Below are 27211 nucleotides of genomic sequence, written 5' to 3'. Positions count from 1 at the left end.
ATACAAACCATTGGGTCCTCATGTCTCATTAGTTCTGTATTGTGAGTATTGATGAATTTCTCAAATGAGAATGTTCTCATTGCACTAAAATATTGTGAATTTTATGATCACACTCAAACCATACATGCATCCATAGTCATCTCTTCTGGGAAAGAATAAAATGTAAACATGGATCCTCGGACAGTTCAAAAGCAGTGAATACAATCATATTCCCGGAAGTAATTAGGAAGTGATTAAAGAAGCTGTTTCAGGAATTTGACAGCAATATTACCTATTAACCGAATATATAACGATTAACTCTGAAACTATCTGCGCCCTAATCATCTCATCATTAACAGCAGCAGATAAACATGAGCCTTAAAAACAAATACTTTTTCCATGAACAATATTTAATTGCATCATGCATGTAAACATGAGGACTATTCTAAGTACCAGCGTACCCTTCTGCGACTCCTCTATTACTATGCCAGGAAAACCATTATTGTGACCTGGAAACTATCTACCTCATCCATGATCCTATGATCAAGTGTCCTGTGGGGACACGAAACGCGTCAGGCTATTACTTTTTCTACAAGATGTAAATAAAGATTTTTGTATTACTTCATAAAAACTTTTGGACTCCTGGACTCTACTAATTCATCAACTTTTTTTGGTGTTCCGTAATGGTGCCAGCTTGATATTTTAGGTGTCTATATGTAGTTCCCCGTTGCTTAGGGTTTGGAGCTTGAACACCGGGACTCATTGTTGAAAGCGGTCAGCTTGTCCTTATATCTCGAATGTCCATGCTTTTTATGGTTTTCAATTATATCTACCTCACCCACCCTAAAACGATGGAAATCTATAATAAACCAAGCACTTCTCTCTACATATATCAGCAGAGGCTGCAAGCAGGATACATTTTAAAAAGTCTGGGGTGCATGGGCAGACTTGATTGATACAACATACTTAGCAAAACTATCTACATATATGGGAACAGACGCCAACACATGACCCCACGGTCCAACTTATCCTCTTTGGTTTGGGGAACAGTTGGTAAGTAATCTTCATGCCAGTCTGAAATACTGTATATTTTCTTTATCTGTCTGCCCGGAACATCACAGCTTGAATGACATTATATTAAGACTGGGGTGCAGAAGTATCTTTAGTAATTTTAGGTCCTACAAGTAATTGGAACAACCCCATTAATATTTTCTTCAGTTTCACTTCCATAGTACTGAACAGCACTGGGATCAATTAAATGACATTTAAACCACTGATTCTGTTCAATATCATTGATTCTGTAATTTAAGGTCCTCAGTCCTTACTACGTTACAAACTGGAAAAGAAATAAGTGGTCAGTGGTGAGGAAACACTAGCACTATAGTGATACACAAGACACACAGCATATTGTATCTCCCACATCCCATTAAATTCATAGATTTTTTCCCACCATTAAACACCCTTTCCATCTTATTCTGAAGCCAATATAGGACTGTGCCATCATTGTTTAGTCCATTATTCATTGACCTCTTGTAAATAATAAGGACTTACACAAGGCATCCACCCTAAAACTAGGCACCCCCTGCTAGATGTCTGCTCAGCTCAAGGTCACCCTTATGACAGCTGCCACGATGGGCAAGTTAATAGTGTGGAGGTGGAGCAAATGTGATCACTCCATATGTAGAAAAGGAACAACTACCCTAGCAATCAACATAACTACTAACTTCTTATAAATAGGGAGTGGTTTGAAGATTACAATGGGGGACTGTTGAGTTCTTTCAGATCTTTCAGTGGGAAGCAAATGATAATGTGACAAGGAAGGTGGGTGATATGTAGCAGCTGGTCTCTTTTTGTAATACTTTGTCTGCCCATACAGTAATCTAGATACTCTTTGACACTGCTTCATCCAATTCTGTGCAAAGGGAGTAGCTGCCCTATGGCACCAGTCCTTAAGTTAGTATGTAATGAAGGAAGATATAAGGGCTATGGCTCATGGTATTATCCATGGTTATTTCTATGAATTGAGGCTTCATTGGACAGAGGCGGTGGAGACTGGACTTAAGTCATTGAATCCTGTTCTATATTGTTATTGGCTCATAGGATAAATTCCCCACTGGCATATTGTAGCTGGCAGAGAACCCCCCTAAACCATCATTGCTGCCTACTATTTACTTCAATAGGAAATGTGTGACTGCACTGATGCTGAGGCCTTGCTACTCCCAAAAATGCTGGCTAGAAAACCACTAGTACCAGTGCAGTCATCTATTTTAAATGAGATGCAGCAATTGCATATATGGTACTTCTAAACTGGCTGAAAAACAGTAGCAGGGAGTGTGTCCTGTGCATAATCAATCAGAAGGGGCTGCTAAGCTTCCATATGGTATAACTAACTCCAATTTCTAATTTATAGAAAGGCTCTTTGGTTAATAAACGTATTCCTGTAGTATGGAGATTTTCAGGTTAAATGATAAGACATTAATTGTGCAGCCTTGGGTGGTCCCTAAGAGTCTCTGTGAGAGGCTTCTGCAGCTGTGCTTGAAATAAGCATTAACCATTCAATAGCTTGGCGTGACACCATTACTCTGGAGTCTTAAAAGCAATATAGGTCATACGTATCTGTGGGATTTTTAACAAGACTCTCTAGAAACAGCTCATTGAACACATCTCTTGGCATCTGGCTCAGAGAACTTTGTGGATATATTTATATTCCCTCATTGCTCAATATGCTTAATGGTAGCACACTAAGGCATTCGTTTACCAATGTTAAATGCATCACCCATTAAAGGAAATTTAAACCCTCAAAGCAATTGCACAGATTGCTTTGCTAAGCACTTTTAAAATTTCTGTTATAGTTTTCAAGATATTAGCAGTTATTACATTGGCACTATAGTGAATATAAAACAACAGCACCACCTGCTGGTTATTTTTGTTGGAAAAAAAATAAGGTTATCCAATAAAGGGAAGTCATGTGATGTTGCCCTGTACAATAGGCAGTGTTTATTATAATAATCCTTCAGCAGATAAGAGAATCCTCTATTAATAACAGCTAGGCTCCTTGACTGTCTGGTTAGCAAATATGTAAGCAAATAAGTACAGTATGAAGACTTAATGCAGATTAAAGGGATCTTAGCATAACCATCTTACTGGGTAAAACTGGCACACACCTGTCTATGGCAGTTGCCTTCTGGGGAATGAAAGCAAATGTCTTTTGTGATCTGGCCAGCAGGGGTCACTGTTTCAATGCAGTTATTGGAGAAGAGCGACTACTCAGAGCAGCATAGTTTTGCTCTCGATCATATAAATAAACACCCTCCCTAACTCCAATGTATTTCACTGGAAATTTTAAAAATAATGTACGGTAAATGTAAAACCTTTATATATGTAACAAGTGATTTCATTTTCCTCTAAAGCCTACGCCTTGCTAAATACACCATAGATCTTATAATGCAAGCGTTATTCAGTATTTTTTTTTAATTCATACACCAAAATAATTAACCCTTTAACTACCTAGAACTGTTTTTTTCTTTTGGTACACACTGCAGTCAATTCACTGGCACCTGCCCCGTGGTGATGGTCGCAGATAGCCACCCTTGCATTGGGTGCCTAAGCTCCTTTGTCCAGCTGTGTTTGCTGTCATGCTGGGAGCTGAAGTTCAACAACAAATGGGTGTTGTATTTTGCTAGTGACCGACGGCTCTTACCCAGGCGTCAGCTGACTGCATGCCAAGAAAGACAGAATCCAGTGTGGGCATTTGTGAGAATGTCATCTGTTATATAATGATACAGTTACCCTTCAGAGGGTTTCTTTCTGCTTTTCTTTATAGGAAGAAGCTTTTCCTGTGCCCTTGTTGTGTACTAAAGGTGCAAACACACATTTCCGCACAGCACACTTATTTAGCAACTGCCATGTGTAACTGTCACATTTATATATAAATTCTTCAATGGAAAACCTTCTATTGGTCGCCTCCTCAAACAAAAAAAAAAATGAACCCCTCCTCCTCTGCTGAGAAAGCCATACACCTGCCAGTGGGTAGGTCAACCTAGGGTACCCTTGATCCCTCCCCGGTCACTTTTTTGCAGAGCCCTGAGAGGGAAGAGGAGGTGCTGAAGATTCTTGGAGGGAGGGAGGAAACGAAGGGGAAGCTGCTGCGGTGCTTTCTGCTCTGTCAATAAGTGACTATTTTGCAAGAGTGGAGCCCAGGCAGCTGGAGTGCATGAGCTGTACAAGTGGAGAGGCAGAGCTGGAGGGGGTAAGTGCACTCACACATATCTCCAGTCTGGTTGCTACTTTGTCCCATGTTTCTCTTGTCACTTGTTTTTAGTACCAACTGTCATTACCTTGCCATCTAATTCCCCGCTGCTAATCCCCACAGAATATACAGCGACAGTGACTTTAAAAAGCTGGAGAACCACAAAACCCTTTGAAACATATAACATTCACTGGCTACTGCATGACTGCATTGAAACCAGTCTGGTCAGCAGCAGATGTCTGAATCAAATGCAAAGTAGCCATGTGCATTTAAAATGTATTTTTCTAAAGTGAGTTTGGTGGCAGTCTACTAATAAAGCATGTATGTGTAGTGATTCACATTAGATGCAGGGCTTCGATTGTGACAACTGCCTTAAACATGCAAAAACATTTCAATATTGCGTTCCCCCTACCAAGCATTTAAATAGATCACTGGTCCATAGGGGCACTGGAGATACCAAATTACACCCCTTCTCACAATGGGGCAGATTCACTAAAGGGCAAATTGTCATCAGGGACCGATTCACACCACTTCGCCAGGCGCAAATTCGTTACCACTATGCTAATTCACTAAAATGCATGGTTGCGTCCTGGGCGCCGGACGCTGGTGACTTTTCGCTAGCGACTTTTCGCTAGCAATACTTCTTCAGTGCGAGCATTTCATAGCGAAGATTCGCTTGCGTTCATTTGGGCCTATCGATAATTTGCTAGTAATCTTACGCTTAGGTCAATTTGACTAAGGGAGGCGCATAAAAGTCATACACACGTTTTTTTAGAGATGTTGGTGTAAATGCTTGAAGTGGCAACTTTTTATTACAAATGTCCAAGGGAGCTTAAAAAAGACATAAAAGCTTCTTTAATGCACTAGACATGAGCCCAACCTAAAATTAAAATAAAAATAAAATAATAATAAAATAAAAATAAAATAAAATATAAATAAAATAAAGATATATGTGGCAGGTCCATCAAATGTGTTAAAAAAAATCTTTAATAGTTTGGACTTTTGAAGGCAATCCCGCATTAAAAACATAAAGGTCGTTTGCGTTTTTTACACTTTTTATGACTTTCCAGGGTACAGGATATTTAATCACTGTCACTGACATCAGATCAAGGAAGATGTAGCTCCGTTTGAGCACTTCGCCTGGTCTGAGTTGTCGAAGGAAACTCTGGCGAAAGAGGTAACATTCAGTAAAATCCGCAATTTCGTGAATTTGCGGAGCAACGGCCATTCGCCAGAGTGAAAAGTTGCCTGCTGAGTGCGAACGCTAGCGACAGTCTTTTTAACTAGCGAATTGTTGTCTGTGCCTGTTAGTAAATTGGCGATGTCCCTGCAGATGTGATTTCTGGCGAAAAGTTGCTAGCGTTAGCCACTTCGCTCTATAGTAAATCTGCCCCGATATATAGTAATTATTTCTCAGGTCACATGGGTGGCCTATGCAGACTCTATGCCAGATATAGAATTCACGGTCCATTGCAGCCATATGAATTACTACCTGGGCCATACCTGTTGGGAAGGGGATCATTTTGAGGGATTAGACCTGACTGTCAATTGAAATCAGAATCCCAACTCCTGTATAAAAAGAGAATGAAGAGAGGCAGGTGCTGAGAGTGGAGTGTAGAGTAACTTGATTAATTGAGAAACCGGTCAGAAATTTAAATTGGTCATATTTAGAAAATCTTATTTCAATGAGAAATTAAACTTATATAAAATTTTCATTTTCGTGACAGTTGCCCTTTAACTGATAATAGAACTGTGAGAATATCTCCAGTTATAACTATTTGAGAAATTATAAAAATTATTTGTAAAATAATCAATTTCAGTATTCTACCAATGCTTCTGCCGTGATACAGTTAGATGGGATAGGCTCTCTGACTTAAAAGGGAATTAACTTTCCAGTACAGGTATGGGATAATGTTCGGGACCTGGGGTTTTCCGGATAAAGGATCTTTCCATAATTTGGATTTTCATCGTCTATTAGAAAATCATGTATAAATAATCCCAAAGGGCTGGTTTTGCTTCCAGTAAGGATTAATTATAACTTAGTATGGATCAAGTACAAGCTACTGTTTTATTATTAGAGAAAAAAAGGTAATAAAAATTTGGATTATTAGGATAAAATGGAGTTTATGGGAGACGGCCTTTACGTAATTCGGAGCTGTCTGGATAATGGGTTTCCGGATAATAAATCCCGTACTTGTACTACCTTTCTCCATCCTCCCACCAAAAATTCTACCTGGTTAACTATAAGGCAAAAATGTTATTGTTTTGTTTTCTCTCTCAGTTTGGGTCCTATCTAGTCCTCCTCTTCCAGTCTGACTTATAGGCCACTGCCTGGTTGCTAGGGTAATTAATTCCTAGCAACTTAGCAGTTTACACGGCAAGCCTGAGTGGTGTAGAACAGAAAACGAGAAGAGAATCCTTAATGGAGCAGTTGAATGGTTACGTATATAAAAGCAAGGTTTGCTTCATACTTATAGCAACCAATAAGCAGGTAGGATTTACTGGTCACCTGCAAACATCTTATTGGTTGCTATGGGTTACTGCACCTGGGCAAACTTTGTGTCAGACATTTATTCCACATGGAGGTTCTTTAGCAGCTGGGGACCCACATAACTAAAGAGAATCATTGAGTTGAGTTGCAGTTGTGGAAAATTTGTAGTCCCAGATGAATTAATGATAGTGGAATTACCCCTAGAAGCTTTCACTTTAGCTGCAGTTTGGTGCTGCGATCAGTTTTCAATGTCTTCCTAGCAGAAGCAATCATAACGCTTACAGCTTCATAATATAATTAATAATTGGCGCGACATCACTTCCTGCCTAAGTCTCTCCCTGCACATGTAAAGCTCTGAGCTCAGATAAAAGTTGGGAGGGAAGAGGGAGAAGGGAGGAGAAAAGGGAGAGAGGAGCAAACTGAGCATGCTCACGCCCAGGGCAAAGAGGTTTAAGCTGAAGGCAGGAAGTCTGATACAGAAGCCCATGTGTCACACAGCATACCACTGACTTGCAGTTCTCCTGTACTTGGGGCACCATGGGGTCCCATGTACTGTAGACAGCATTTGCTTATATTGTTTCTGCCATTTTTTCCCATTCTCAGCCTTCCTATTCTTTGGTATTTAACCCTTTGTGACTGACACATACCAGCAAGTTGCATTGTGATGTCTGCATTCTTCAGAGCAAATATGACCATCTCTAAAAAAGAACACTGGCGCCAATGCGGAGGCGCACAGAAAACTGCGTCCAGAGGGGGGTGGGCCGGGCTGTACGGCCTGTACCCGAGCCAGTCCCTCCTTAGTTCTGTTACTGTTACTATGGCTGCTGACTAGTAACCAGATAGTGTCTTAAAAAAACAACACAACTAAGGGTCAGTTCTAAAATTGCCTGCTTTCTCTATGGTGATACCAAATCTGAAGCAGGGACCAAAGCTGTCCCAAAAGCTTATGTTTCCTAGTCTACTAAAATAGACAATAAAGGGTGTCAATTATTCTATGTTTTCCAGTTTTGATCTATGGGAAACAGGGTACAACGCTCTGCTGCCTGAATGGTATGCAGAAGTTAACGAAACAAGTTTAGCAGGGCCGTTGCTTAAGCCTTATCTGCTGTGGTGACAGGGGACATTTTTATTTGTGTGGTTTCCTTGTAAGAAGACAAGAAAAAAAGTAGCAAACCAAAGAAAATGTTTCTGCTCTCAACTGCTGGTCAGTGTTTGCTTAAACCTTTCCTTGTTCAAATGGCAAGTCTCAGTCTATTATTTATATATTGCTGACATATTTGTGCAGTGAGTAGGTATGCCCAAAAATACCTGAGGTTTCCCTTCTTTTGCCTGCTCTCAATGAACTCGCTCCCCTCCGAGTGTAACACCAAACTTCCTTTAAATTGTGCAGAGTCAGCACTGCAATAGCTTTAGGGGAATAAGCGGTCTAGCGATATGGTAATATATGGTGTAGTATATTGATAACCTTATTGGAATAGTTTAGCCCAATTACCCAAATCTCAATTTTCTGCAGTGACACTGCCTTTACAGAGCTGTTTCATCTTTCAGACCAGTCCTTGCCCCAGTGGAGCTTACAATCTAATGTCCCTATCATTGTCACATAATCATGGATGAGCCATGATCCCCCCACAGCACGGCACAACTGCATGTATGCTAAAACCACTAAAGAGTTGTTTGTTGCAAATAATTCAAAAACTATAAAAAAAAATAATAATTAAAACCAATTGAAAAGTTACTTCGAATTAGCCATTATATAACATACTAAAAGTTAACGTAAAGGTGAACCACCCCTTTAAGGCATCAGGTCCTTGTGTGACAGGGGAAAATGGTGCCAGAATTGTGGGAAAATGCTGCATTGTGGGTTAAAAAAAATACAGATTTATAATACATTTATAATTAAGCTTTAATGGGTGCATTAAATTGCCACCACACTGCACAATACATTTTTCTACCCATTTCTCTTAATGGAGACTGTGCTGGATGTATGTGCTGTATGTGCTGTAAGTGTTTTAGTAGAAAGATTCATATAAATGAGAATCAAGCCTGAGTAATAATAAATAACAAATTGACTTGCAGCTGTTCCCTCATATGAAATATATACCAACTATTTTAATTATGTGCATCTATGATAACGTTTTGTTGGGCTACCGGATCAACCACTGAAATGGATAGATCTTACTTTATGTATTGTTTCACTCACACTCTCTTTTGCCTGATTTGCACATACATGTTCTCCACACACACACACACACACATATATATATATATATATATATATATATATATATATATATATATATATATATATATAACGTCTGACTGGCACACTGGAGCCTAGGAGCTTGCAGAGCAATAAAACGTGTGTATAGGAATGCAGGAAGTTCTAGTGAACGTTAGCGCTTTTCGTCAGAGTTGCCTTCGCCTCCTGAGACCAGGCAAAGTGCTATAAAGCAGCTAGATCTTCCTCAATCTTCTGTGACTTACATCATATCATGTGTGCTGAAAATGCATTAAAATTCAAAAAACGCTGGCGACTTTTCCTTTTTTTAAGCGGGATTGGCTGCAAAAGCGGTTTCCTCTAAACATTTTATAACATATGAAACATAAATTTTACAGTGGGCTCATGTGTAGGGCATGATATTAACTCTCTTGTCTTTTTTAAGGGTCCCTGGACATGTTTAATCTAAACCGGTAACTTAAACCATTTGCAGCAACATTTATAATAAAGACGTCCATACAACTTTAAATTTCCCGTCCTATGCAAATTGACCTAAGCGCAAGATCACTAGCGAAGGTTTGCTAGGCACAAATGAATGCTAGCGCATCTTCGCCATGAAATGCGCGCGCAGCCAAAGTAACGCTAGCGAAAAGTTGCCAGTGTTCGACGCCCGGGACGAAACTTCGCATTTTGGTGAATTAGTGAAACCTTATAGTCATTAGTCATCTTAGTCACATGTGTCTCTGCCCTCAGTAAAACCTGGACCTGGTTTTAGTATATGAATGAACATGATCCAGGATATAATAAACAAATAATAGCAACTTAATGAGCTATTTGGCGGAGCTGCGAATCCTAGCACCTTCCAGTGGTATATCTATAGGGTGTTGTGATGCCAGGACTACGGGGAAACTATCATTTCTGCTCGGCCCTAAAACTGACCCATATTTCATATTTGCCATTCATTGCCACTGAATCATAGTGATTATATTTCAAACAGTTTCCAGGTTGTTGCACTTTTGTCTATTTTGTTATAACATTTCCTTGTCATGATTATCCTGATTACACAATGTTTCCCAGTGACACTGCAATGCTGTTATGCAATGGCTCCATTTATTGTCTGATTCTTAGTATTACAGCTCACGCGCTTCCCTGTATTGCAAGTGTTTCTGTGTTATCTATGTGCATCCTCAGAATATATACTTGCAACAGTACTCACCACAAGCCAGACACACATACAAGGCTATCTTTTCTACCTGATGGCTGAAGATGCTAACCTATAATAGTTTATGCTTAGAGGACAATAGCAAATTGTGTTGTGTTTCTGGACAGATTTTAGGAATAATCCATCCATTCCAAATAGGTGGGTTATTATTTCCCACTCACCTGAATAGGAAGGCCTGCAGATTTCTTGGTGATCAATGGGTGAAATCATGCTCTAGCCTAGTGCAGGTGTAAATGGCAGTGTTCTCTGCTGCAGAAGAGTGACTTGCACATTGATTCTGTACACCATCATAGGTGCAAGTGGCACTCAGGTGCAAAATGCAGCTACTCTTTACAGATATCAGGTGCAAGATGTTTGAGATTCGTGCACTAGTGGGTGCAAATAAGGGCTTGCTGCTGGCATGAATAAATGACCTCTACTGCACAGGCTAATCTAATCAGCAGGACACAGTGGAATGGATTATGTACTCCAGGACAAACGTTTGCTCTTTGAAACATTGCGAAATGGATTGCTGGAGTGGAGCCATATTGTGCTCAGTATTGGCCTTGCCTCATAGCCACCCTGATTCATCCTCCTAATTTCCTTCGACAGGCTGGTGAATCTGTGGTGAGAGAGTTATGGGAAAGATTCACTCTCTGTTATTGTCTATCACGTGCACTATGTATGCCTTTAATTTATATGCAGCCTCATAGACTCATTTCTATCAGTGCTAGATACATAATGGATTGCTTGCTAAATGATCTTCATTGCAGGTTTAGTTCCGCTGAAAGTTTGAGGCCCAACTAGGCCCGGATTTCTACATTGAGTTTCCCTAGTCCAGGCACTCCCTTAAAGGAGAAGGAAACCCAGTCGGCGCAAAAACCCTCCCCCCCTCCCGTGTGTTGCCCACCCTCCCTCCTCCCCCCTGGCCTACCTGTCCCGCTGGGCAAATGCCCCTAACTTGTTACTTACCCTTCTGTGCAGGTCCAGTCCACGGAGTTCACAGGCACCATCTTCTTCCATGCGATCTTCTTCCTGCTTTGACTGGCATTTTGGCGCATGCGCAGTAGGAGCATTTCGCCGGTATGGATCTACTACGCATGCGCCAAAAGTCACAACGTTTTCCGATTTCACTTCGTGACTTTTGGCGCATGCGCAGTAGATCGTACCGGCGAAATGCTCCTACTGCGCATGCGCCGGTCAAAGCAGGAAGAAGATTGCGTGGAAGAAGATGGCATCGGTGAACTCTGTAGACTGGACCTGCGCAGAAGGGTAAGTAACAAGTTAGGGGCATTTGCCCAGCGGGACGGGTAGGCCAGGGGGGAGGAGGGAGGATGGGCAACACACGGGAGGGGGGGAGGGTTTTTGCACCGACTAGGTTTCCTTCTCCTTTAATGCCTGCTGCCCTAGGCCTGGGCCTTTGTGGCCTTCCCAAAAAAATAAACACAACCAGTAATATGTTTGAGACTTGCATCAGCCCAGTAACCTGTAACAAATAGTGATGGTCGAATCTGACCTGTTTAGCTTCGCCAGAAATTAGCGAAATGGTGAAAATTCGCCAAAATGCATTGAATTTTTTTTTTTTCCTTTTTTTTTTTTCTTCTTCTCAATGACATGACAATTTTTAAGGCAAAACTCAGCGAAAAATTGCACTCATCACTAGTAACAACCAGTGAGAACTTTGCTTTCATTATTGTCGCTGCACTAGGCTAGTGACAGCTAACTAGTGATGTGGTGGATCATCACTGTATTTCATTTTTACATAGCAACAGTGAATATTTAATACATGTCTAATAAATTTAAAAAGTTCTCCTGAGAGAGGCTTCTCAGCCTTCTATCAACCTTGAGTTTTCTTTTAAAACTACTTTGGCACTATTTTCTTGATGATATACCGCATAAAATATACAATGTATTCAAATGTATAATATATATAATTAGGCACAGGATAATTTTCCCTAAATTACAGTTTTGCTTTTATGTAGATACCTGTGGTTGTACATAGCGGTAACAGTTGTAAGCGACAAGCGTGTAACACAACTAGTGCTGGTTCAGGCAAGCTATCCGTCCATCCTGGGTTTGGCTCTTTTTACACTCTGTATAATGCAAGCTGAGGTTTTCCTGCGAGCTCTCTAACGCACAGACCACTAGGGTCTAAATATATTGAGCTGTAAAGGAAAACCCTTATTAGGCTAAAGATTCATGGGATAAATATGATGCTGAAAAACTCACAACTAGCTTGGTCCGACCACTGGGCAGTTACTTTGTTGCCTTGAAACAAAAGGCTAGTGTGTCCTTACTCCCCCGTATTGAATTTTTAGGATAGAATAGATTGCTCAGATGATGTGGATGCCAGACAGTGCTGCTGCTGAATGCTTACAGCTGTCACATAGGTTTAGTAAACAAGACTGACGCAGGTTAGAGTAAATGGATACAATGATAGGCATATTTAGTTTCCCTTTAGTTAACCTAATTCTTGGGGAGAGGCATGCTATATAAGAACTGCACTGTAATGCATGTATACATTTATAAGTTTTATCTCCCATGTGATAATTGCCCTGGCAGCAACCCATGTAATGATCCACCAGCACAAATTTCCTTCATCTGCTTTATCTAATCGTCCTCACTTTCCTCCAACATTATTCTCTCGCTTCTCCCAGATACCCAACCACAGGAAGATGTAGAACCTCAAATGATTCTGCATGAGGTGCCAGATGTTAAATCTCTACCTGCAGTATACTTTTCGTTAGGCTCGATGCTTTATGCTATGCATCTGACAAAGCCAAGGTAAATTTGCAGTGTGTAATGCCTGATTAAAGGTATAAGTGAAATACAGAGTTCTGCTAGACCCGGAGGGCTGTACAGTAATGCACACCTCCCAACATAAAAAATAGAAATAAAAAGAAGGACAAATACATTTGCCTCGCTGCAATGTTTTTGACCACGCACATTTTTGTAGCCACACCTCCTAATAACCATGTTCATTTTACAAAATTTGGCAGGTTGTGAAAGTTTGAACATATTTCTGTGTTTTTTTCAGTTATTACAGTTTTGCTAATGAAGGTGAATTGCCCTTTAAGCTGTGAGTCTAACTTTTCCCAAGGGACCGCCTTATCTAAATTGCAACAATTACTTTTTTGCTTATCTCAAAATTGTTGCAAAGTATCTTAGTTGCACCTGGTGGCTGTTCTGGTCTCTCTTTCAGAAGCCAATTAAGTTAGAAACTTTGTTTCTTTTTCTGGCTGATTAGTGAAGAGAAAGTCGGGACTTTTCAGTACAAACACGGGACTGCACATTGAGCTGTCAAAAGCGGGACTATACTGCTGAAAACAGTTGGGAGGTATAGTAATGATACTTGTTAACTTGGCTTTATTGGCAAAATGCTTTTATTTGGTGTTTATACAGAGGCAGCTTTAGGTCTAATATTGTTCTTGCAGATATTAAATGAGGCCCAATCTAAAGGTGGCCATACACTATAAGCAGGCCCAAACTGGCAATCTGTGGGTTCTGTTAAATGCCAGAGGGGCTTCAGTAAGATTCCATAAACAGTCATTATTTAGTGGACTTGTGGGGGGCTGTTTGGGCCTCTGGGTACCTTAAATGCCAGGGCCTGTTTTGAATCCCAGTCCAGACCTGCCTATAAGATCTGTTTATTTGGCGATGTCACCAACAAGCGGATCTTTTCCTATCAAAGGCCCCAGGGCCAAATAATCCGATTACAATGATGGGAATGCTAACTGAGAACTGCATCAACTATCTGATGTGGTCCTTGATCGGGTGGGAAAATCAAGCCTGCCCAAGATCTGGTCAATTTATTACCAGATTTCAGTTGGGGAGGCCCATCAGAGGTCCCCATACACTGTCAGAATCTGTCTAACTGAAACCTTTACTGACAGCAACGTCATGCTTTTGGGATTGCTCAAGATATAAATTCTTCTTGCTGTATAGGGTTCTGACCCTGAAATGTGCTTCTCAACAAAAGGAACCAAAGCTGCTGAATTCATTGTGAAATTTTGTGAATCACAAAGCCAGCCAATAAAGCTAGGCTATTGTGAAAACTGCTTCATAAGATGGAGAACTGGAGCTCAGGTACATGAAGAAATCCCCAAAATGCATAGGGATTAAAGCATTGTGTTCACTACACATATGATATATTTTCTCTGAGGGGGGAAACCTGCAGCATGGAAAGCAAACGTGTTATGTAGTTGGTTACAAGAATCTAAATCTAAAATGCATATACAGTAGGTATGGGATCTGTTATCTGGAAATCCATTATCCAGAAAATGCCAAATTACAGGAAGGCCATCTTCCCTAAAACTCCATTTTGATAAAAAAAATGATTTTCTTTTTCTCTGTAAAAATAAAGCAGTACATTGCACTCGATCCCAACTAAGATATAAGTAATACTTATTGTAGGCAGTCCTTACTGGATTTAATTAATTTTTTTAATGATTTTTAGCAGACTTAAGGTATGAAGATCCAAATTACAAAAAGATCCCTTATCTGAAACTCCCCAAGTCCCAAGCATTCTCAATTACAGGTCCCATATGGGCAGGCTTGTCAGTCGAATGTCTTTCGTAATGGTATATTTTTCAATGTAAACATTTTGGGGCCGATGCATCAAGGGTCGAATTTAGAGGGTTAATTAACCCTCGATATTCGACTGGGGAATGAAAATCCTTCGACTTCGAATATCGAAGTCAGAGGATTTTGCGCAAAAAGTTCGATCGAACGATCGAAGGAATAATCCATCGATTGAACAATTATATCCTTCGATTCGAAGGATTTTAAGACAACGATCGAAGGATTTTAATCCAACGATCAAGGATTATCCTTCGACCAAAAAAAGTTAGCCAAGCCTATGGGGACCTTCCCCATAGGCTAACATTGGGTTCGGTAGCTTTTAGGTGGCGAACTAGGGGGTCGAAGTTTTTGCTTAATGAGACAGTACTTCAACTATCGAATGGTCGAATAGTCTAACGATTTTTAGTTTGAATCCTTCGATTCGAAGTCGTAGTCGAAGGTCGAAGTAGCCCATTCGATGGTCGAAGTAGCCCAAAAAACACTTCGAAATTCGAAGTTTTTTTACTTCGAATCCTTCACTTGAGCTTGGTGAATTGGCCCCTTAGGGTAGTAACACACGCTCAGATTCTGGGAAATGTAGTCACCCGGCGATAAATCGACTATTCTTCAGGGCGACTAATCTCCCCGAATGCCTCCCGCCAGCTGGAATCTAAACCGCCGGCAAGATGGTACACGGAGACCTTTGTTTTCCAAAGTCGCTTGAAGTTTCCTTGTGAGGCAACTTCAGGTGACTTCGGAAAACGAAGCGTACCTGATCCCACCAGTGATTTATATTCTAGCCAGCGGGAGGCAGTTTGAGGAGATTAGTTGCCCCCAAAGAAGAGGAGATTTGTCGCTGGGCAACGAATCTCCCCTAATATGAGCGTGTGTCTCTGCCTTTAGCGACAGATGCATTGAAATGTGAGATTAGAGCTCACCACCGAAAAACTTACCCACTTTCTATTCATGTGGCCAGTGTTGGACTGGCCTACCGGGATACCAGGAAAACTCCCGGTGGGCTCAGGTGTCAGTGGACCCTCTTGCTTCTAACCATTTAGCCTATTTCATGGTCATTCCCTATTTCTTTATGGGAAAAAATGCTTGATAATGAAAGAGTATAGTAAGAATAAAGACTAGTAGAATAAAGAGGTTGAGTGTGGAGAAATAATAGTTTGGAGTATCCCACAGTATCCCAGTATGACACTGCATGTGGCATTTTTAGAATAGTATTTATGAAATGGTGAACTCTAACCCTCACCCATTGATAGATATGATCCTAAAAAGTCCATAGGAATGAATAGAAAGTGGGTGAGTTTTTCTGTGATGAGCTTTAATCTCACATTTCAATAAATCTGCCCCTTAGTATCCATGTCCAGCCTGTGGCCCGTAAGATCTCCAATTTTCAATACGCCAAAGAAAGCTGAACACTGTCATAGTAACCGGGAGTTGGACATTCCTGAATTGAGGATTTTATCCTTCTATAACCCTGGTTCTGCCCTGGCAGGACACGACTATTCATGCCAAAATATTATTATTATATTATTTAGCAACATTTCTTCTCAAAACATTATCAAGAAGTCAGAGGCGTTTCTAGGCGTTTCTGTTTTAAAAAGCAGAAATTCAGGTCTTAAAGTTACCAGAGGCGGCTTTTTGCAAGAAGTTCAGATTCTGGCTCATCTGTCCAGAGAACTCCATACCGGAACTTACATTTCAGTATAACATCAAATGTGCCGTTCAAAATGTAACTCTTCTTAAGCACAGCTAAATCTGCCGACAGTTCAGACATGCGGTAAATTGGTAAAGCTGCAATGTTAATCTATTGTATAGGAACCATCACTGAGGCAATGGCATGATTAGATATCACATGTACAATCAAAGTTAATGCACATTTGAAATTCTATTGCAAACTTTAACAAAGAAAAGGCTGGTGACTTATGGGCAAAGGGGAAGTAGGTTAATATTTGTAGGAACACTTCGTACAGTCAGGGGCGTAACTAGAAAGGAAGCAGACCCTGTGGCTGCAGGGGGAGGGGGCAGGAAGTACAGGGGCCCCATGAGGCCCTAATTAATGAGTAATTTCAACATATATTGGTAAAAATAGACAACCTCTGGATATGTTGGGTGCCCTAAAATGAATTTGCTTTGGGGCCCAGTAACATCTAGTTACACCACTGTGTACAGTCTTTATTTTCCCTGTTGCCACTGTTGTTACTATAACACATTTTAACTTCCTGAATGCAAACCAGTTTAGCCTTGTAGCCTAATGTTCTCATTTTCAATGAAATGTTATAGAAACAGGTATAGTTACCAGCTTGCACACCCTGGCTCTCCAAATCGTATATTGCCCGGTGCCTGTCCGAGAAGGCTTCGGAAACCCACCAACTTCACCCACCGGCACACAGGTCTTAGTTGCAAGCAGGGACAACCCTTGCTGTATTTTATTTGCGTGATGCAACGTTTCGGGGTGATCCCCTTTGTCAAGCATACAAACCGTTTGTGATCAAGACTATTTAACACCACCTCTAGTGTAGGAATGTGAATTAGCTACACTAGAGCTGGTGTTAAATAGTCTTGATCACAAACGGTTTGTATGCTTGACAAAGGGGATCACCCCGAAACGTTGCATCACGCAAATAAAATACAGCAAGGGTTGTCCCTGCTTGCAACTAAGACCTGTGTGCCGGTGGAATTATTTACTAATTTTCAATTGTCATTTCGTTTTTTTTTTTTGGGATTGCTTCAGACAAAAATATGAAAGCGATTGGTACACAGCCAATTGGTACACAGCCAAGAAGTGTACCATTATTAATCAAAAAGCAAAATATCCAAAGCAATTAATGAAAAGAAAAAATACTCACAGTTCACCCCAGTCCACGGGTGCAAGTCCAAAACAACAAAAAGTTGTGAGTTTTCTCCAAAAAGTAAAGACCAAGATTATAAGTAAAGATTCAAATCATTTATCAGGACATACAGATAACCGCCTAACACGTCTCATGCCTACTGGGGCACTTACTCATAGGCTAGATGCTTCAGACCTCGAGTTTAGTTTATATTGTGTATCCCACACAGTAAATACAGTAGCTGTTAGGGAAATGGTATACAAGGCAATATGTTATTTCCCTGTACACGGTCCAATGCTTGCCCTTATTTCATGGAAGGGGAATCACAGCAAGCATGGGTGAACTTCCTTATCAGGTGATGATCACTCATTGTTTTTCAGTGACAATCAATTGTAGGCGAGAGCTATACATCTGAATGGAGCTGTTAATTGAGCTGCTAATTTCCCCAAATTACAGATTAATCACAGATAGAGTTCCTCATGTATCTGTGACTACCAACAGTCTAGGGTTCACTAAAGTAATTTCCAGGGACCGTCTGTATCTGTCAGAGATTATTTGAAACAAACAAGGTAAAGTTGTGCTCACCACTAATTTTTAAAACCATTAGGCGGGGGTGCAATGAGGGTGTGACCATAAAATACATATAGAGATTATTTGTTTGTATAAGGTGTTTTGACTTTTTTTTTGAGAAATTGGGTTTGGCCATGTCTTTCATAACCTTCTTAGAATTTATGTGTGCTCATATAAAAAATGTATTAGCGTTCCCTTCTTTGAACTTAATTGTACTCATACAGAACATGTATTAGAGTTCCTTTTTTGGTATTTACGGATATCCATACAGATTAGGTATTCAGAGTTCCATTTATAGTACTTATGGTACTCATATAGAACCGGTGTTAAAGTTCACTTCTTTGTACTTATGGGTAATCATATAGAACATGTATCAAAGTTCTCTTCTTTCTACAGGTACTTATGGGTACTCATAGAAAATGCATTTCAGTTCAGTTCAGTTCTTTGTACTTATGGGTACTCATAAAGCATATGTACAGGTATGGGATCCCTTATCCTGAAACCCATGCTCTGAATTACAGGATGGCCATTTCTCATAAACTATATTTTGATGAAATAATTCAGATTTTTAAAACTGATTTCTTTTTCTCTCTGTAATAAAGAAATTACCTTGTTCTTGTTCCAAACAATGATATAATTGATCCATATTCAATACAAAACAATCCTATTGGGTATATTTAATACTGAAATTAGTTTTAAAAGAGAATTAGACCCTAACGTCAAAAACCCCTACCCTACATATACCCCCTCCCTCTTCCCCCCAGCCTTGGGGTGTTACCCCGGGCAAATGCCCCTAATGTTTTACTTACCCATCGATGCAGATTCAGGGCATTGGAGTTCACGGGCACCATCTTCTTCTCTTTGGAAATTTTGGAATGAGACAGTTGGAGCAATTTTCTGTTTCATGACAACGGCACATGCGCCGAAACTCACAAAAATTGCAGAAGTGCTGGTCTCATTCCGAAGATTACCGATGCCTGAATCTGCACCAAGGGGTAAGTAAAACGTTAGGGGCATTTGCCTGGGGTAACACTTAGGCTAGGGGGGGAGAGGGAGGGGGGGTCTATGTAGGGTGGGGGTAGGGTTTTTTATGTTAGGGTTGAATTCTCCTTTAAGTAGACTTAATATTGTGGAAAGATCCTTTATCCAGAAGACCCCAGGTCCTGACCATTCTGGATAACAGGCCCCATACCTGTAGTAGTGTTCCCTTCTTTGTACTTTTACTGTAGGACGGGTGCTCATATACATTATGTAATAGAGCTGCATTCTTAACAGTACTGATACAGAATATGCTTTAGATTTCCTTATTGTTGGACTCTCATATAAAATATGTACGAGAATTCTTTTTTTTTTTTATTATTATTATTATTATAAAAATAATCTACCTTTATTTATATCATCATATAAGTTGGTACTATAGAAATATCAATACCCCAGTAGATATTAGAATCTAATTTCTCTGCCATAGTCACATAGGGTCAGTTACATAGGAATCCAGTTAACCTGTATGTGTGTTTTTTGGCCAAGGAAGAAAACTGGAGCACCCACAGGGAACCCACAGAACCACAATGAGTACTAGTACTGAATTCAAATCTATCACGGGTCTCTTATACTCTGTAGCAGAAGGTTTATCGCTACACTAGTAGCCAAGGAGTTTATTTACTTAAGTTAAAAACTGATTGTACTACCATACACTGAAACAATTTATAGGTAACATCAGTTGTCTGAGGTTGAATTTCTTTATTCAATACATTTCCAGTGTTTCACATAAGTATGCCCCTTCCCATTGTTCCCATTGTTCCCATTTGCACACCACTTCCTATATCCCCAAGCTTTAGTTCAGCCTTGCTTGTTCATTACCTTGTGCATCATCTTGTTTTATAGAAGTTCTGTATTCAGTTACAGAGAAAGGGATTTCTTCATACATTTCTTCCTTTCAGAAAACTGCTTCACGTCTCTATGTAGAAGTCAAGTCTATAATCTTATAATGAGGAAGTAATATGACCCAAATTTGCAAGCTGGTAGGGCAGTTCTGCATACTTCATCCTGTGCCCAGGCAATAATAGCTTAGACTGGCATGGATGTATCAAGCCCAGGGTATATTTATAAATAATGCTGATTAAGACCACTGGCGAATGCATAGCTGCAAATATGTATACGACTTCCCAACAGGCTACATAGGTTCTGATTTGTTCATGGAAATATTGTCTATAAGTGGTCAATTCAACCTTTCTTGTTTTATGGAAGATGTGATCTCTTATAATTTGCATTAGTAGGTTAATATTTGTTTTTATCCACAAAAACAACATTTTGCAAAGTTCACATACGTTTGAATGATATGATTGATGGCTCCATGTCTGGAGACCTGCATCTATGCTGTGCATTATAGCTGTGATATGACTGGGAGAAGGATAATGCATGAATTGTGAGGATTCAATATGTAGTTCAATTACTGTCGCTTCCGTCCAACGAAGCCAAGTAGGATACGGAAAATAGTAATGAACTTCAAATAAGCACAGAAACTGCAGCAAAAGTTGTGCTGTTTTTAACCACTACATGTTTCGAGCATCGCTTTTTGTCAAGTGTGACAAGCACTTGACAAAGAGCTACGCTCGAAACATGTAGTGGGTAATAAACAGCACAACTTTTGCATCAGTTTCTGCGCTTATTTGAAGTTTATTACTATTTTCCTTATCCGACTGGGAGAAGGATATCAGGTCCCAAGCCATAAATACAGTACATGGTAACAGCTCTGTTTAATTACCTGTACGCGATAATTACTTTTTTACAGTTTGCAGATGAAGGTTTAAAGGAGAAGGAAAGCTCCAAGACGCTTTATTGTCAACAGATTAGCCACAATAGTGCAAGCTAGAATGCTATATTTATTCTGCAGAATGCTTTACCATACCTGAGTAAACAGCTCTAGACACTGTCTCTGTTTAGGATAGAAGCGGCCATATAAACTTGGTGTGACATCACTTCCTGCCTGAGTCTCTCCCTGCTCACTTACAGCTCTGAGCTCAGATTACAGCAGGGATGGGAGGAGGGAGAGGGAGAGGAGCAAACTGAGCATGTTCAAGCCCTACCCTGGAGGTTTATGCTGAAAACAGGAAATGTGATACAGAAGCCCATGTGTACACAATAGAAGGAAAGAAATGTGGTGTTTCTTATGACAGAGGACTCAGAGCAGCATTACTTTGAGGGTTTACTGGTGTAATTATATAGACCTTTCTGATAAAGCTTACTTAATTGTAGCCTTTCCTTCTCCTTTAATCAAAATGTACACATTGTTTCCATCATTTCTTTCTTCACAGGGAATTCAGAATATCATGATCTACACTCAGAATTGCCCCATTATAGTAGAGGTGCTCATCTAGTTTCACCAGGAACTAGTAAAATCTCAGGACTCATTTTGAAGCCACTATAATTTTCAAAATGTACTAGCTCCACAGAATAATGTAAAGTAGTGGTCTCTAACCAGCAGTTTCGGGCAAACATAGGTGCCCTAGCCCAGACAACCGGTGCATGTCCCTGTCCCCTACCGTACACAAGCATACGTGTGCTGATAAGCGCCAGTAGGAAGATGGGCCCCAGAAACTATAAATACTGGCACTAAGATTTTAATCAGATATCACATACAAAAATTCAGTGTGAAGAAAACTTAATACCTGTGATGTTGGAGATAATATGGCTAACTCCTGGTGCAATTGGCAGAGCACTTCCTTTAAGGCAAAATATATTGGAAATGTTTCCCAGGGTGTTTTGATCACTGTGGGTTTTCCTGATAATTTTGTAGCAATCAAGTATGTATCTTAAGACATGTACCCAAAATATGTGATGTGTTCCAATGCATTCCAACACATGGAACAACACGTGAGAGCTATTTTTATATTCTTAAACTGGTGTCTGACCGTTCCCGTGGGTACAGGCCCAGAGGAATGATTGGGAATAATGAAATGTTGTGACTTGTGTTACTGTAGGAAGAAACATTTACATGGCCTACAAATGGCTTTTGTGGAACGCAATGTTCTCCATGGTAGAAAGTGTTTTTGAACTCCACCTATGCTCTCATGAATGCTGTATGAAACAATTGGGCATACGCTTTAGGGCTCAAGCAGAGCACAACAGGAAATTACTCGCAAGGAAATTGTAACACATGGCAGAGTATCTGAACTGATAACGTTTCCAGTGCGAATAGAGGCTGTTTGCAGTCAAGCATTCAATAATGATGTGCACAGATATAATGCTGGTCACACACAGACAAATATTGCTGTCCAATCGGTTCCATTGACAATGACATGGCCTACACCCTGTGCTCTCACTATAGTTTTTGACTCTTAACTGCTTCAATGCACATACAGTATATTTACTGCACTATGGACCTGCTCAAGGTTTTAATAGTTTAATAGCCCCTGTTGCTGTAAATATTCTAGGTTTTTTAAATGACTGGCTGTACAAATGTACTCAAATGTGTTCTTTGGTGTTTGCGAAACTGTAGGTATAGGCCCAGCTATTTACAGTTCAATGAACCTACAGTATAAAAGTTTTGTAAACATCTATGACCAGGAAACAATTCCCAGTGCAACCAATACTCTCTGAGTGATTGACTACATATAAATTGTACTTTGTAAACCTATAGTAGAGGTTTTAGAGAGAACTCAAGAAGCTCTGATCTCATAGACAAGAATCTGTAGTATTACTGACTGCCATGTAAAAACCTGCTGTTCTAGTTGTAAGATGTCAAGATACTATTTTAAAGGGTAAATGGAGGGGTGGCTAAAATGATTTCTCTTTGAAACGCAGCTGCTGATGAGGAATGTTAAAATGTGGCCTCTCGGCTGGAAGGATCTGGAGGAAAGGTGAACTGCTGATCTGTAACTAATGTGCTGTAACTGTGATAACAAGAACTGAGGAAATGGGCACCAGTGGTTCTTATAGAAACAGAGTTTGTGCTACTGCCACATTACAGCAAATATAAATGGTACCACTCAACAAGTAATTATTAAATCAAAAATACAAATACAGCCTATAAGTAAGTGCCCCAATAGGCATGAAACGCGTTAGGTTTCATGTCCTAATACATTTTTCTACTTTTTATATATTTGTTCTTTATTATTGGAGGTCCTTACACTCTTTTTTGGATACAGTGCTTTGACCAGTGGTTTTTAGCCATCAACTGTAGGTTTATTTGACAGACAAAATGGGACCATCATCACTGAGGCAATAGATCTGATAGTATAGAGGAAACCAGGCAACCATCCTCACTCTGTTGGGTTTATAAGATGGGAGTGTAGTCTCACCAACAGGATGAACACCACAGTAAAATGGATCCCCTTTAGTGGAAGCTTCTCAGGAATAAATATAGCCTAAGTCCCTTTACTGTATGGGAAATATGCACTCCACACTACTTTTTGGTGGAGCACAAGACTGGCGTTGCTCACTAGCCCTGACGATCTTACAGCCCTAGGGTATACTATGACATGATGCCTATCTGTCACTAGCTGGTCCTTGTTTATGTGGTTCCTGTATTTCAACTTCACTAAGAGTTAATTATCTGAGGTCTTGCTCTTCTGTACTGAGACCTTCACCTCAGGTCCTCTGACAGATGCAGTTTCTGCTATGACTAGGGAACCGGAACTGGTGAGCTTCTTCTTGATTAACAGAAAAACCTCCTTCAGGTACATCCCGAACAGAAGGGGAAAGTTACACTATACTATTTTTGTTTTTTCCCCTGCCAATAGAAATACAACTGGTTATTCCTTCCTTGTTGGTAGGCTTTGTAGAACACAAAGGTTAAAAAGGCTTGATGGGTTTTCAAACATCATTTCACAAGTATATGGACTTTATTAAAGGGTAAGCATGCAGATGTACAGTTCATGTGTTTTGATACTACTAATACACATATTAATAGTTATACAAATACTTGGACTATAAAATGATAAAATATCTCTTTCTGCCAAATATAAAAAAATCTTTTTTACCCTTTATTTTCTTTCCTCAGTTCCTTCTAAATCTTTTCCTAGAAAATGCATATGTACCTGGAGTTTTGAATGTTGTATGAAATCTCTGACTAAGAACAGTGAGCTGGTGTCATTACTTGTGAATGTTTAATGGTTGTGACAGTGGACCCCAGACACTATATTCTCTGTTGGCCCCTAGGAAGTCTAGTCTCATAAGGGTATTCATGTCATTACAGCCGTATACCATATGCATTCTTGCAAGAGGACTGTAACACAATATTAGGGCTTTTAGAGAAGATATAGTAGGCTGCATCCAAACTCCCTTTATATAAGACAGCAAGGAGAGAAGTTCCCCAGAAGGTGAACATTCTCTTAATATATTGACTGACAAAAATAAAACTATAGTGGAATTTAAGTTGTCATTGCCAAACTGCATTCCCATACAATGTTTGCACATTTTTCAGCCTTTGACCTCTTTTGTTGCCCCACCTTCTCACCACATTTACCTCAAGCCTGCTCTATTATTCCTTTTATCTTATGAAGCCTTTCCTTTCATTTCCATCTACTGAAGAATCTCTCACTGTTGGCACTTTCACCTTCTGTGGGCCCCATGGCACCCTCGATCCATCTTCCAGTCTTTCCACTTCTTACTTTCTCTTTCACCCACCTTTACCTTGTGCAGCATTTACTTTCACCTTCTCACTCCACAGACAACTCTCTCAACTCCAGTTCATGTGTACTTTATTATAATAACAACATACAGTACACCAGCGGTCCCCAACCAGTAGCTTGTGAGTAACATGTTGCTCACCGACCCCTTGGATGTTGCTCCCAGTGGCCTCAAAGCAGGTGCTTATTTTTGAATTCCAGGCTTGGAGGCAAGTTTTGGTTGTTTAAAAACCAGATGTACTGCCAAACAGAACCTCCTGTAGGCTGCCAGTCCATATAGAGGCTACCAAACAGCCAATCACAGCCCTTTTTTTGCACCCCATGGACTTTTTCATGCTTGTGTTGCTCTCCAAGTCTTTTTACATTTAAATGTGGCTCACAAGTTAAAAAGGTTGGAGACCCCTGCAGTACACTGTACGCTATAAGCAACAATAACATACAAATGAACTGGATGAGTGGGAAAAGCAAATTTGTTTTTTAAGGGGCCTGGAGTATTATCAGAAGAGATCATTGATTGGACAGATCATGAGGCCGTGTGCAATAAAATCATTGCAATTAGTTCCCCCCATGAAGGATTTTGTTTTGGGGGATGAACATTGTGTATACTTATATATATATATATATACACACACTCACAATTTGGAATAAAGCATTCCCAGGCCAGCACTTCCCTTCACCAATCACCACCGGCAAAATGTCGCCGACGCCCATTAAAGTCTATGGGCGTCAACATTTTTTGATGTGCTCATCCCTAACAGTGGCAAGTGTTTTCATGGAAGCCTTCGACTACAGCTCTGGTTTATAACAGCTGAAGAGGCATGGATTTGACATCCTGGTCATGTGAACTACTAAATAATTCAGTCTTGAGTCAGAACTTGGGGCACTATGTAGGCACCACTTTTCAGGTTTCTGCTAGGCTCTTCCAGTGCTGGGCCGAGTTGGCTGGATGCCCTAGGCAACCCAGCCGACTACTTTGCGCCCTCCTTTTGCGCGCAGGTACAAGCATGTGTTCGCATGCATAGAAGTGTGCAAGTGCTGAAGATGTGCTGCAGATGGGGGACATAAGGGTCTGAACTAGGGGGAGGGGAAGTCTGAACTAGGGGGGTCTGAACTCGGAGGGGGTGGAGGAGGTATCGTGGCATAGAATAGTTTGCGGCTGGGGGGCCCAGGGGACGGTGTGGGGGGCCCCAGAGGCTCCAGGCCCAGTGCTCATTCCCTAAGCTCAGTAAGTGACAGCAGCACAGAACATGTGCAGTGAATCAGCAGAAAAGAAGATGGGGAACTACTGGGGCATCTTTGGAGGCACAGAACTTTACTTCTAAGGGGTGTGGTTGCCTTGGGCTGGTACAGAAGCACAAAACATAATGTACAACATTTCTAGCCTATTTCTTTAGTTAAGCTTTAGTTCCTTAAAGATGATTACAAAGGCTGATACTTTTTTTTTAGCTTTTGAGGACTAATCAGCACAAATCTGCAAAGTTCCACAAATAGGAACTGTTATCCAAAATACTCAGGCCCTATGGCAGGGGCGGATTAATGCTGTCCACATAATTTCCAAAAAAAGTGCATGATTGATTTTACATGTGATTTTAAGTGTAAGATGAACATTTTTACCTTTGGTTACCATTCTACACATGACTCTTCCTATGTCTCTTCGAAAAGGGCAGCTTCCATACATTAATAAGAATATGTTCTGACTACATTCAGCTGACATATGATGTGAGAACAAATATATACAAGTAACAGTTTTAGCAGACAGTTCTCATGCAAGTCTAATGGGCTGGAGTCCAAACCAGTAGGCAACGCAGTCTCCGTAATTTAAATTGACATTTTCCTACCAGAATTGTTAATCGTGGAACAAATATGAAGAGGAAATCCTCTAGTACCGTTATCAGAGGCAGCAGTCTTTCTTCTGGATGCCAATTCATCATCATCCTCAGCTCAGTGTTTTAGAACAACAAGCCACCAGATATTTACATGTTCTAAAAACGTAACGGGAGATGCATTTATTATGAAGCAAAACAAAAGTTTTTGCCCATTTTGTAACGGCAGATAAAATGCAACTTCCAAAAACTTGAAACACAATGCGACACTGTAACAAATATATGTTGTACTGTATGCTGATGTGGTTTACTGGTATTTCAACTCATTGTTTTCTGCTCTGTTCCTGGTTAAGTCTTGCACTTTATGCTGCTCTGTTGCATCTCTATGTGCGATCCCTAGGCAGATTTACAGATCAGGGTCGGGGATGGTCATTGGGACCCTGAGATGGCAACCTCGGGGGGGCCCCGGACCCCCAGTGCAATGCTTCTGAGGACCCATTCAGGTAGCAGGAGTTAAGAATGAGGGCAGATATGATATTTATTATGAGTAGAAAGTAATTGGCGAGCACTCTGAACACCCGTGGAATTAAAAGAAGTGAACTTTTTTTTTCAACTTGTTAAAAACATCAATTCCCTGACGCGTTTCGTATC

At 40.4% G+C, this 27211-nt stretch overlaps 1 protein-coding gene across 3 annotated transcripts in view; it reads left to right on the top strand.

Annotated features, from left to right (window-relative positions):
* Positions 1-27211, top strand: part of tec.S (tec protein tyrosine kinase S homeolog) — a 79468-nt gene that overhangs the window by 9861 nt on the left and 42396 nt on the right. Inside the window, exon 1 of one of the 3 annotated variants that reach the window (XM_018243133.2) lies at positions 4078-4228. The exons of 1 other annotated variant lie outside the window; for it this stretch is intronic. The gene's annotated coding sequence lies outside the window, so the exon portion shown is untranslated. Of the gene's footprint in view, positions 1-4077; positions 4229-12843; positions 12923-27211 lie in introns of those variants that run through there. One more of the 3 variants, XM_041579458.1, reaches the window with a different exon arrangement.

The sequence above is a fragment of the Xenopus laevis genome, chromosome 1S (genome assembly GCF_017654675.1).
Source record: "Xenopus laevis strain J_2021 chromosome 1S, Xenopus_laevis_v10.1, whole genome shotgun sequence".
Classification (NCBI taxonomy): domain Eukaryota; kingdom Metazoa; phylum Chordata; class Amphibia; order Anura; family Pipidae; genus Xenopus; species Xenopus laevis.
This window is presented reverse-complemented; position numbering and strand designations above follow the sequence as displayed.